The sequence below is a fragment of the Magnolia sinica genome, chromosome 14, assembly GCF_029962835.1.
Source record: "Magnolia sinica isolate HGM2019 chromosome 14, MsV1, whole genome shotgun sequence".
NCBI lineage: Eukaryota > Viridiplantae > Streptophyta > Magnoliopsida > Magnoliales > Magnoliaceae > Magnolia > Magnolia sinica.
Window position 1 is genome coordinate 10,925,124 of NC_080586.1, and position 12,979 is coordinate 10,938,102.

The 12,979-nt window shown below is 38.6% G+C and overlaps 1 non-coding gene across 1 annotated transcript; it reads left to right on the forward strand.

Moving 5' to 3' along the window:
- Positions 1-10,324: 10,324 nt before the first annotated feature.
- Positions 10,325-10,431, forward strand: LOC131226351 (small nucleolar RNA R71). Its single transcript, XR_009161742.1, has one exon. It is a non-coding gene; the product is annotated as a small nucleolar RNA R71 (small nucleolar RNA).
- The last annotated feature ends 2,548 nt before the right edge of the window (positions 10,432-12,979 follow it).

Consider the following 12,979-nt stretch of genomic DNA (forward strand, 5'->3'; position numbering starts at 1 on the left):
TATTAAGTCATGCTTGTAGGGTGTTTGAGTTATAGTTTTAGCCTCAAACTTTGACATGAGGATTATAATTTCATACTTATATAACCAATTAATTTATTTTGAATTTCTAATATCCGAGAAAGCTCTGTAAGGAATTTGGAGTTCCATCAATTTGGAATAGATATCCTTGAGGACCTCTCTCCTTGTCTGAGAAACCTTCTTAGGCCCCACCATGATGGTTAAGTGTCATCTAACTCGCTAATAAGGTCAGGTGTACTTGGATGAAAGGAAAACACAAATATCAACTTATTCCAAAACTTCCAGAGCTCCTGATAGGTTTTCAATGACAAGAGTTTCATGCTCACTGTGTGGTCTACTTGCGCCTTTGGATCTACCTCATTTTTTTATATCATAACCGCAAAGTAGTTGAATAGTTAAAACCCATACATCACAGTGGCCCTATAGCCCCTGCCCGTTCCAATCCTGAGACAGCGGCAGCAGGACGAAATCCGCGCTCGAATTTATTACGGTGTACTTGCAGAATATACATCGGATACGCATTGCTCAGCTTTCATCGCACTGAGTAAACTTTGTTAGGCCCACTGTGAATGTATATAGTTTATCTAGACCGTTCATATTTTTTTTTCAGCTAATTTTAGCGCTGAAAACTAAAATTGAATTATATCTGAACCTCAAATGGACCACACCTTTGAAACCTTGCCAGGGCTATAGTTATGTTTATTTGCCATCCAACCTATTCATAAGATCACACCGACATGTTTAAAGGGAAAATAAAAATATCTGATTCAAAACTTCTGTCGCACCAAATAATTTTTCAATGCAAACGTTTAATTCACTGTTTCATGTGGTGTGGTCCACTTAAGCTTTGTATATGCTTCATTTTTTGGTTCAAGATCTAGAATTATCTGATAAAATTGATGAACGGACTGGATGAAGTATTACCGTGTACCTCATAGAGTTTAGAGTTTACTTAATCAGTACGCAATAAGCTTCCACGAAAATGCATAGCTTTTGTTTTTTACGAAAATGCCCATGGGTAATGGCTTCGAAAGGGACTGTTACCGGAAAATTCCTGCTGGAGATGCATATTCCCAAACCATTAAACGCTTCCTCAGAGGAGAAATTTCGTTGTCCCCTTTTATTTTTTTTCTTTACAACTAAGTCGAGAATGGAAAATAATGAGCCCACCTGACATGTGTGACTCAGAAGCTAATTGCGTGGTATGCCAGACACCACAGACATTAGTGGTGTGTTGACGTCACTAAGTTATGTGGGCCCACCATGATGTATGTGTTAGGGAACGGATTGGCTACTCCCCCTGACACCAGCCAACAGCTGGTGGTCGGTGCTATGTGGGCCCAACCATGATGTATGTGTTTCATCCATGCCATCCATCTGTTTTTACAGATCATTTTACAGTATGAATCCAAAATTGAGGTATATTCAAATCTCAAGTGGACCACATTACAGGAAAAAGTGTTGAATGAGGGTCGACTATTAAAAACATTTTGGGGGCCATAAAAGCTTTGGACCAAGCCTATATTTGTTTTTTCTCTTCATCTGAGCCTATATGACCTAATCAACAAATTGGATGTCAAATAAACAGTATAGTAGACCTTAGGAGGATTTTAATAGTTGATATCCAATCACTATTGTTTTCATGTGGTGTGGTCCACCTGAGATTTATATCCTATAATTTTTGGTAACAAGCAATAAAATGATCTGTACAAATGGATTAATGAAATGGATGAAACACAGACATCATGGTGGGGCCCACAAGGCACCGACCACCAGCCACGGAGCTGGTGTCAAGGGGAGTAGCCAATCCGTTTCCTACGTGTTACATCCCCGATGTCTATGTCTGTCCATTTTGCAAACTCGATTTAGGAAATGAGCCAAAGAAATAAGGCACATCCGAAGCTCAAGTGAACCACACCACAGATCATGAGGTCAAATAGACCAAAGTTCAGCTTGATCTAAAACTTCTGAGGGCCTTAAGAAGTTTTCCACGGTAGAGGTTCAATCCCCAATGCTTTTTGTGGTGTGGCCCACTTGGGCTTTGGATCTTCTTTATTTATTAGTCTGTGTCTTAAAATGATCTCACAAAATGAATGGATGATGTGGATATAATACATACATTAGGCCCACAAAACTTAGTGACATGAACACATCACGGAGGTTGGTGGCTTGTGGCTAGGGGTGTACACCAACCGAGCTAGCTTGGCTAGCTCGCTCGACTCGACTCGAAAAAGCTCGATTCGTCTTGGTTCGAAGCTGAGTTCAAGCCGAGTCGAGCTGATTTTTTGAGCTTGAAAATGAGTTCGAGCCGATTTCGAGCTGGCCCCAGCTCAACTCGACTCGGATCAAATCCAGCTCAAATCGAACTCAGATCGAACCAGTTCAATGACTTGGTTACTTTGATATTGATGTTGCTCACCAAGTGTTTGATGAAATGACTCAACGAAGTGTAGCTGGTGGAAAGGAAGGTATGTATATGAAACAAAAACCCATTTTTTCTAGATTTTTATGTTGCTTGGAAGGTATTTGATAAAATACCTAAAAAAAATTTGTTGCTTTTTTACAGACAATGGGATTTTGAAAGTGTAGTCCAGGTGTTTGTGGAAATGCCACACAGGCAAACGTGGCTCGATCTTGGCTCGAACTCCACCCGAGTTGCTGACCAAACTGAGCCGAGCTGGCCAGTCAGGCTCGAGGATCGAGCTGAGCCAAGTTTGAGCTGAGGTCAGCTAGTGGCCAAGCCGAGTCAACTGAGGCCAGCTTGACTCGGTTCAGCTCGATGTACACCCTTACCTGTGGCACACCACGCAATCCACTTCAATGTCTCCCATGTCACCCCTTACGCAGATTGAGGATCGATTCGCTTCTGGCAAGGGCTTTGTAGGGCTACCATGATGTATATGTTCTATCAATACCACCTATTTATTTTAATAGATCATTTTAAAGCATGAGCTCAAAAAGAAAGCAGATCCAAGGATCAATGGGCCACATTGTAGGAAGCAGTGGTGATAATTACACCACCATTGAAACCTTCTTAGGTGACATAGGGATGAACGTGATGAGGTCAATCACCGTCTTCCTCAAGGATAACTACTTTGAATCTACAGAGCTTCTCTGGACTCCTCACGGAGACCTCTCGAATCCACAAGGAAAGAAAGCAAGAAAAATAAAAATAAATTCTATAAAATTCATAATTTGATTGATTGATTAAATAAACAAGCTCACAACCCTTTTAAACAGGTATACCAAGCAATGAAAGAAATTTTAGAATCATACTACAATAAAACTCCTAGAATTTGCAACTTACTATGAATAGTAAACTTATTATTAGACGGTTGTGATGTCTACTAGTACGCAAGGTTTTCGGCCAAAAATAGTAAGTGTTGAGCACAACTCCTAAAGCCCAACAGATGAAGAGTTATAATCAAACTAAAATTTACTATTTATAGTAAAAACGGAATTAAAATAGGGAAACAACCATCGATCTGGTGGTATTTTGCAAATCCGGCTTACGCAAGCCGGATTGAGTGGCTAAAGTAGCTCGTTTTATCCCAAAATGATATATTTTAGTCCCAATAACTCATTTCGGATTGCGAGATACACCCGATTTAAGGTCTGATAATCCAGTTCACTTCTGCCATTGACCGAGCCTTTTCTGATCCATCTTAACCATGAAACTGTCCGCGACCCGCTCTACATCATTAGGTCCCACCATGATGTTTATTTTCCATCCAACCTCTTCTAAGGTCAAATTGACTTGGGTGAAGGGAAAATACAAATATTCAAAAACCTCCATATCAGTTTCATCAAAAACCTTGGTGACTCCCAAGAATTTTTCAACAGAAGGTGTTAAATCTCCACTATTTCATGTGGTGTGGCTCACTTGATCCTTTGTGTGGCCACACAGAACCCCTTTTAAGACTATGCACATCCACAGCTGTGCTTTTTCAGATGAAAAATTACATTATTGTTTTCCTTTATTTTTCCTTTAAAACAAAGTGGACAACCGAAAATGATGGGTCAACGTGATGTGTGTCTGATATATAATCAAACAATGAGGTACATTTTCAATGAAAAAATTACATACTACTATCGTTTATTTCTTATTTATAACATTAGAGAAAAGTGAGCCCGCATAGTGTCTCACATTCAACCCATTCAACAGATGCACGCCCAAGTTTTTATTATACAAATAAAAAAATACGGCAAATCCAACCAAAAGGTGAGCCAAATCAATAAATAGGTTTTTATTAGGGAAGCGGATTGGCTGGTGTACCACACACCATATAGCTGGTGTAGGTACGTGTCGTGCAAAGACTAGCGCGCTCCTCGATCTCCGAGTTGTACGGACGATTCAAAGGAGATCAAAGTTACATGGCCCCACAGTGATGCATTTATTATATCTACACCGTTCATCTATTTTTAGAGATTATTTTAGAGCATTATCCAGAAAATGAATCATATCCAAAGATCAAATGGACCACACCACAAATAGCAGTGGAGGTAATGATTTTCACCGTTAAAACATTCTTAGGGCCATCCAATCTGTTCATAAGGTCACAAAGACCTGGATGAAAAGGAAAAGCAAATTTCATATTGATTAAAAACTTTTGTGACCTTAAAATGGGCTTCAATTGTAGACATTCAATCCCTCGCTGCTTTTTGCAGTGTGGTCCACTTGATAGTTATATCTATCTTATTTTTCTTCTCAAGCCTTAAGACGAGCTCGCAAAATGGATGGACGGTTTGGATATAACACATACCTCATGATCAGACCCACGTAACTTTCTGACGTCAGCAGCTATATAGCTTACACCAGCCAATCCCCTTCCTTTTATTAGACGAATTAAAAATACGACGAATCCAATCAAAAGGTGAGCGAATAAAAAGGTAATGAACACCATTCATGATATCCCAATTCAAGTGTTGCCCTCTTAGATACCATGTCCGTGGAATCTTCACCATGTTATCACGTGGTGGGGAATCATTTTGGATTAAAATCGATGGCTAAAAAGTTGGAGACTCTTAAGAAGCCAGCAAAGCAACTGGCATGTTCAATTAGAAGCCCATTAACCCATAAGCTTTCTCATTTAACCCATAACCCAAATCCACGATACAGTACAAGGTCTCAAAGAGCCACTAAAATTTATAGAAAATTTTGAAGGGCAAACTCTACATAAACTATAATAACATTGCCGTCGAAATATTCTATGAAGACATAGTCACAAGTTATTATGAAATGCGCATCTTTTACAAATAGACGGCAATAATACTGTCACTCAATCCCATTTCAGCAATTTGGAACCATAGAGGATCAGAATCATCGGAAGTTGTTGTGCTTAAATGTGCAAATTCATGAAAAGATGTAATATTAAATTGGCGTTATTGCATTCAATTCAATCAAACTAGACCACTTGTGTGATTGAGGGTCTAAATTTGGTACACGTGTGTATGAGTGTTCACTTCCCAAGTATAGGGTTATGATGTAGTAATAAACTCGGTGAGACTGAGGTCGAATCCCAAGGGACTGAAATCTGTATGTAATCTGAAACTAAATAGAACTAGAACTACAATAAGATGAAATCTAAATCAAATAGAATTTAAGGAATAATGATGAAATATTAATATAAAACTTAAAGAATTCAGAGATAGGAAACTAGGGTGCCAAGGATCCACTTGTAGCAATTGGGAAGTTACCTTGCACTGATTCATGGACACAACTGGAATCAGAGTCCTATATTATCCAGTTGGTAAGAAGAGATTTGTCAGATCTCTAAACTTCTCATAGATCTAATCATCAACAGATAAGATTGGTAAATATTTGGAAGTGATTCCGTCACCTAACCATGCCCAGGAGACTATGGCAAACAACAGCAATTTACCAATCTCGCAGCCAATCATGAGAGAATTGTGAAAGTTAGGAAGGGTTCCATCACCCAACCATGCCCATGAGACGATGGCGAACAACAGGGCCTCCTAAGTTCACAATCTTATAATGAAAAGAACATACTCAAAGCTATTGCAGATCTACTGTAATTTGAGTCACAATAAACCATTAAAAACTAAAAGTATTCCTTAATAATCAAACTAGAATCCATAAGAGTTCAATAACCATGAATCAAAGCAAAACTAATACCCCAATGACGCTACAAGCTTCACCTCTTAGCGCTAGCTAAGAGGTTTAGCCTAGAATAGACCTGATTAGGCTAAACATCCTTTAACAAAAACCATAAAAATAAAAGTAAAAAATAAAAATAAAAACTACAAACTCTACTCTCCCTCCTGTGGACGTCCAACTCAAGATCCGATCCCCTGCCTTGGTGACTTTAGAGCATCAAATCCACACTTTTAGTACCTTTTTTTAGTCCACGCTCGTAAATTCACCTTGCAACACAAACACGATTAAAATAGGGCATTAAACAGTATCATGTTTGTAAAAGCAAGTAGTAATCGGGGTCTAATATGCAATATTCGACCCTCAACACAACCCCCAACCAGCATTTGCTAGTCCCAAGCAAAGTATGTGAAAAAATACGTTAAGAATTATAGGATGATTTTTATAAACTTGAGTGATTTTTGAAAACAAGTCAGATACTCGAAGTCTTAAGATTCATGAATGTTGGGCATTACTTTCTCCTATATTCAGGCGCACAGTAGACTTCATAATCAAATTCGAAGTGTTAATCCATCAATTAGAAAAAAAAATTTAAACACTGAGTTCCATGGTGTATAGTGCAATCTCAGCTTATCATTATGGTTCACTTCTCTATTTCATGATGTCATTGGTACTCAACAAGAACATTTATGACAACCAAAACCTAAACTTGCCTCACAGATCATTCTTTTTTTCTTTCCTTCAGCTTTTGATTTTTCTATTAAAAGTAATGCCAAGGAAGGGAATCAAATCCTCACCCATAGGGAGCAAACCTATGGTGAAGAACAGCCACCCAACATTTTCTGAATGTCATCCATGGGGGATCAAATCCTTGCCTATAGGGAGCAAACTATGGAGAAGACCATTCACCCAACCCTTTCTAAAGGCAGCTATTTTTGGAGTTGGGTTTTTTCTTTTTCTTCATTAATCATGAGGGGCAAATTGTCCAGGCTGGTTCCTTTCATGCTTAGTGAATTCCATGTTATCCTTTAATATCGAACTGAAACCGTAATGTCTAAGCTAGGTGTGACATGTGAAAACATGACTCAATCAATGTTTAAAACTTCTAATAATGGATTAATAATTCGAACTCAACTGTGAAATCTATCCAATAACTAAGTTCAAGAGTCATAAATTACCAACATCATGTATCTTAAAATTCTAAGATCATGACTATCCTTCAAAATCACTTCGAATTCACAAGAAATGTCAGAAAAATTTTGAAAAATTTTCACAAAGTTCTGCTCGTGACTAAGAAAACACTGATTAAGTTACCTAATCTCTCACCCCCAACTTAAAATCTACATTGTCCTCAATGTAAAAAATATATGAGCATGCAATGCACATGGGACAACGAAAGTAAATGGAAAGTGATGGGAAGATAGTACCTGAACGAAAGAATTAAGTGGCTTTCCAAAGATATCAGCGTAAGAGCGGGTCAGCACAAGAGAGAAACCAACAAAAGCAAACTATCCTAAAATAATGTATAAAGCAAACTAACTTAATGGCATAAAATCATCTATCCTAGAACAGCAAAAAGTAAACTACCATAATCTTATGAAAGCAGTAAATTCTAATCCTCAACTGCGAAAGCACGGAAAATCTACTCAATCATGCATGTAGGTTCTTTCGTCGGCCAGTATCTTAGTAAATTTCTCAAAAGGTTTTTCAACAAGATCATCCAAAAGCCTGTTTTGCAGTAGGCTTGGATGTCCTGGAATGTCAATGTCCAAAGAAATTGAGGGACCTCTACATAAATTTTTCTTTTAATCGTCTGAAGTGTCCAAAGTATATACGATTCACCTGTGGCAGAAAAAATTTTAAAATTAGTATACCATGATGAATCAAAAACTACAAGTAGATGAAATTCAGAAAAATTTGTAGTAGGTGGTGTAGTCTCAACACACGCCGAAGTTTCACTCTTTAATTCAATTTTCAGCTCCTCCTCTATTAATGGTAACCATTTAGGGTCTGGGGGAGTAGGTACTTCAGAATAAGGGTTCTCTCGGTCCGTGACAACTACCAAGGTATTGTCTTGCAAGGGATCTACTATTTCTTGTATCATGGGATCGTTTGAATCCGTAAAGTGTGCCAAATAATCATCCAAAGAGTCGAAACATTTAGTTGGAAGGAGTTCATTCATCCTATCGAGATCTGTGATGATATATTCAATAACTCCTTTATCTTCTTCGAGAGTAGAAATGAGCATACTCTCTTATTTGTTCTTAAGATGAGATGAAATCACCACTGGGTATGTCTCTTCTTGACCTAAATAGGCATATTCTAAATCAGAGAGTAAAGGTTTTAGGTCAAGCTTCGGTGGCTTAAGGTTAGACGATAGAGGCATGACATCAGTTTGGGGCAATTCTTCAAATTATGACCTCCACTGGTTAACTTCAAGTACCGGCGTAGTATTAAGCAAGGCACACGTCTCCCTAATCATGTCATCATCCAAGTCATGGGAGTGTGCTAGGCACGTCTCTAGAGGGTCAGAGGATAAGGTCAGAGGCGTTTTATCTTCCACGAAAGAATCAATCATGTTAATGTCATAAAAATCGTCGTCATCCTCTAAGTTTCTGCCATTATTGAAAAAGATGTTTGACTCTAATGTCATATTTCCGAAAGACTAGTCATGACACCATTCTTGTAATTGATAATTGCGTTTAAAGTGGCAAGGAATGGCCGACCAAGAATGACAGGAATCTGAGTGCTCATGTTATTGATGGGTTCGGTGTCCAGGATGATAAAATATACAGGGTAGTAAAATCTATCTACTTAGACCAATACATCATCAATTATCCCTCTTGGTACACAAATAGAGCGATCAACAAGTTGTAGTGTGGTTAGGGTGGGTTTTAATTCACCCAAACCTAACTGTTTATATACCGAGTAGGGAATCAAATTGACGCTCGCTCCTAAGTCAAGAAGTGCGTGATCAATTCGATAGTCCCCGATTACACATGATATGGATGGGCTACCGGGATCTTTAAATTTCTGCGGCACGTCTTGCTTTAGGATGGCACTCACCTTCACAGTCAAGAAGATCTTCTTTTGAATACTCTGTCGTCGTTTGGTCGTGCATATGTCTTTCAGGAATTTGGCATATAAAGGTATTTATTTTATAGCATCAAGTAGAAGAATGTTGACTTTCACTTGTTTCAACACTTCTAGAATATCGTGAGAGTTAGAGAGAGGTTTTGGTGCAACCAACCATTGGAAAAATGGAGCAATTGGCTTCTCTAGAAGTTTCGGTTATAATTTTTGTTGGGCATCACTAGATCCATCATTGTTGTCCTCTTCTGACTCTTGAGGCTTTTCAAGCCTAACCGGAAGGGTTTTATCAATAATCTTCCCACTCCTAAGAGTGGTGATGGATTTACCGTGCTCAATTGATTTGAAGAGCTTGGGTTGCCAACTTCATATTGCAGCTTTGGTTTGGGAAGAGGTTGAGTTGGGAGGCTCCCCTTATTCTCAATCGTGTTTTCAGCCTTAAGTCCTTATAATGTTTTGTTAAGGTCTTTCAAGACTTGTACCATATCCTGATTGAACTGATCTTGCTTTTCAAAATGTTTTAAAATTAGATCCTCTTAAGGTTTCTCTTGTTGTTGTTGTGAAGTCTGATTAAAGAAACCTTGAGGGGTATCAGTTTGTCCATTCCTCCAAGTAAAATTTGGATGATTTTTTCCACCAGGATTGTACGTATTAGAGGTAGGTCCATTGAAAGGTCTTTGATAGTTATTTATGGCATTGGATTGCTCAATCAGTACCTCTTGAAAGGCAGATATGGTTGGACAATTTTCAGTTGTGTGATTGTTACAACCACAAATACCGCAAACAACTTCCTTGCCCTTATCCTTCCTTGATTCCATGGCCTCAAATTTCTTTATAAGATTAGCCACTTTAGAATTGAGATCATCATCCTCTTTTAGAATGTATACTCCGCCCATTTTCTTTGATTGAGTGGGCCTAGAAGTGGTATTTGATTTTGGGTATGTGTCCCATGTTTGTGTGTTTTCAGCAAGTCTATCCAAATAATCCCATACATCATCGACATTTTTATTCATAAATTCTCCATTGCACATTGTCTCGACCAATTGACGGATGGAAGATGTCAGTCCATCATAGAAAAAGTGTGTAATGTGCCACGTTTCAAATCCATGTTGTGGGCATGAGCTGACAAGGTCCTTGAACCGCTCCCAACATTGGAAGAATGTTTCATCCTCCTTTTGGGCGAAGTTCATAATTGACTTTCTAAGGGTGTTCGTTTTGTGATATATAAAAAATTTCTTTATGAACTCCCTTGTCATGTCATTCCATGTGCCAATAGATCGGGGACGTAGTGAATGTAACCACGTCTTAGCTTTCTCTTTCAAAGAAAAGGGAAAGAGTTTCAGCCTGACCGTGTCCTCAGACACGTTAGGGAAGTATAAAGTAGCGTGATTTCATCAAACTCTTTCAAGTGTAGATATGGATTTTTAGATTCAAGCCCATAAAACTTTGGAAGGAGTTAAATCACCCCTGGCTTGATATTCATGTGTCCCGTATTTTCGAAAAAAACCATGCATGAGGACATACTCACCCCCGCCTGTTATAAATAATCTCGTAAAGTACGAGGTGGGGGTGCTTGATGCATCTCATTTTCATCCTGGATGTCCTCCACCCTAGGTTGAGCTGGAGAGGTTGATTTACGGCCATAACCTCAGTTAACTCTGAGGATCTCAAGTGGTGTCTAATCCTGCGATGGATAGATAACCCCTCAACCAATCCTCCTTGAGATGTAGAGTGTTGTCACGAACCCACTTGGGCATGAAACACTCGCAACCCTCAATTCAAATTCTAAACTTATATCTAAAAGAAAGGAATAAATATAAATCTAAAAAATAAGATAAAAGAGTTGGAAGGAAGTTACCAAATTAGAAGTCCTAAATTAAGAACCTGCAAAACAAAACAAACCAAGTTAATTTCTACAGATAGAAAGTCTAGAAATAGCAAGAGATCCTAAAGTAAACTAGCTTCTAAAAAAAGAAAATTTTCTAAAAATAAATTAGGAAAATTCTAAACCTAAAATAGAAATACAATTAGTTTCTAAATTAGAAGAAATCCTAGAATTAGAAAGTTTCTAAAGATAAAACCTAATCTAAAATAGAAAACAGAAAGACTAGAAAATTAGAAAGATATTACCAATTTAAAATGTGTATGTCAAGGTCCTACAAAATAGGAAAACAGATTAGTTTCTAAAAACAGAAAAAATTCTAACCTAAAATAGAAAATCTTAATCTTAAACTAATCCTAAAACTAGTTAATTTCAGAGAAACGTAACCGTCAATCCCCGGCAACGGCGCCAAAAACTTGTTCACTCCCCAAGTATAGGGTTGTGATGTGGTAATAAACTCAGTGAGACCGAGGTCGAATCCCAAGGGATTGAAACCTGTACGTAATCTGAAACTAAATAGAACTAGAACTAGAATAAGATGAAATCTAAATCGAATAGAATTTAAGGAATAATGATGAAATATTAATCTAAAACTTAAAGAATTCAGAGGTAGGAAACTAGGGTGCTGTAACATCTTGGATTTTCACTGTTTTAGATTTCTAAAAATCCTTGAAATTTTTTTTATTTATTAATTAACTTATAATATCCCTTAATGACCATTAACACTCAATATTAGTTTATACAAGGGTGTATCAGTAAAGAACCGCACTAGTCCAATTAATCAGCCGTAGAAAGCCAATGAATCCGCCCAATCACTTGAACATCAGGTGTAGTGTAACGTCCCATCCAACCAGAACAGTGTCCTGGGGCGTCCACGTAGGATTTGCCACAGGACTGTTCATTTAAGTCACTCATAGTGAGGTATCACAAATAAATTAGACCAAGATTAACTCAATTGAATAGACCAGATGAGCCTTGATAGAACCTGGTGTGGGCCTCCAAGCCAGATGGCCGTTTACACTTAGCGACAGCCCGTGCGGGCTATACCGCGACATGGGAAGGTTAGAAAATTATAAAAATTCAAAGGAGCATAGATCTCACTGGGCTTGGGGACCATCGCGGACCATGGACCCAGTGGACACCCAGAAGTGGAATCTGGCACTTGCCAAATGCGCCCCACCAATGCCAAAATTAGAATCTGGCACGTGTAAATAAAACTGAAATGTAAGACATTTCAGCCGTCAGATTTCTTCATAATTTACGATGAGGGTCTAATGTATTTTTCTACACTCGCCCACAAAAATCTGGGTCCCGATCGTGGCACAGTGACCATTGATCGTGAATCAGACCCGTGCGACCAAACCCCATATCTGATCATTCCTAAATTTTACATGGCCCTTCATCGGGCCATGGAGCACCTATTCTATAAGTTTCATGGTCAAAGGGCCACCAAAACTGCCCCGGTTATCCAAACAAGCTCTAGACCGCTCGTTGGTGGACCACTAGTTCCAAAACTATAGAATAATGTCCGTCTCATTGGGCTTGACGTTCATCGCGGGAGTTGGACCTGGGTACGGTCCATAACTGGTCAACTTGAGCTGAAGGACGGGTTCATGAGAAGTGCAAATACCCTAAAAGAAGGAATTGGAACTTAAGTGAATTGAGTCGTCCACTCTTATGTAAAGTTGAGGATTTCAGACCGTCGGTTTGCGACCAAACTTTACCCATGGAGTAAGAATATTTTCCTGCTCATATCCGTATAGCCGCGGCCCTGATCGACTATCGATGACCGTTGAATAGACTTCTTATCATATCTGTCGATCGGCGCATCCAAATAGCGGGCCGATCATATCCATACGTAGATCATCATTAGG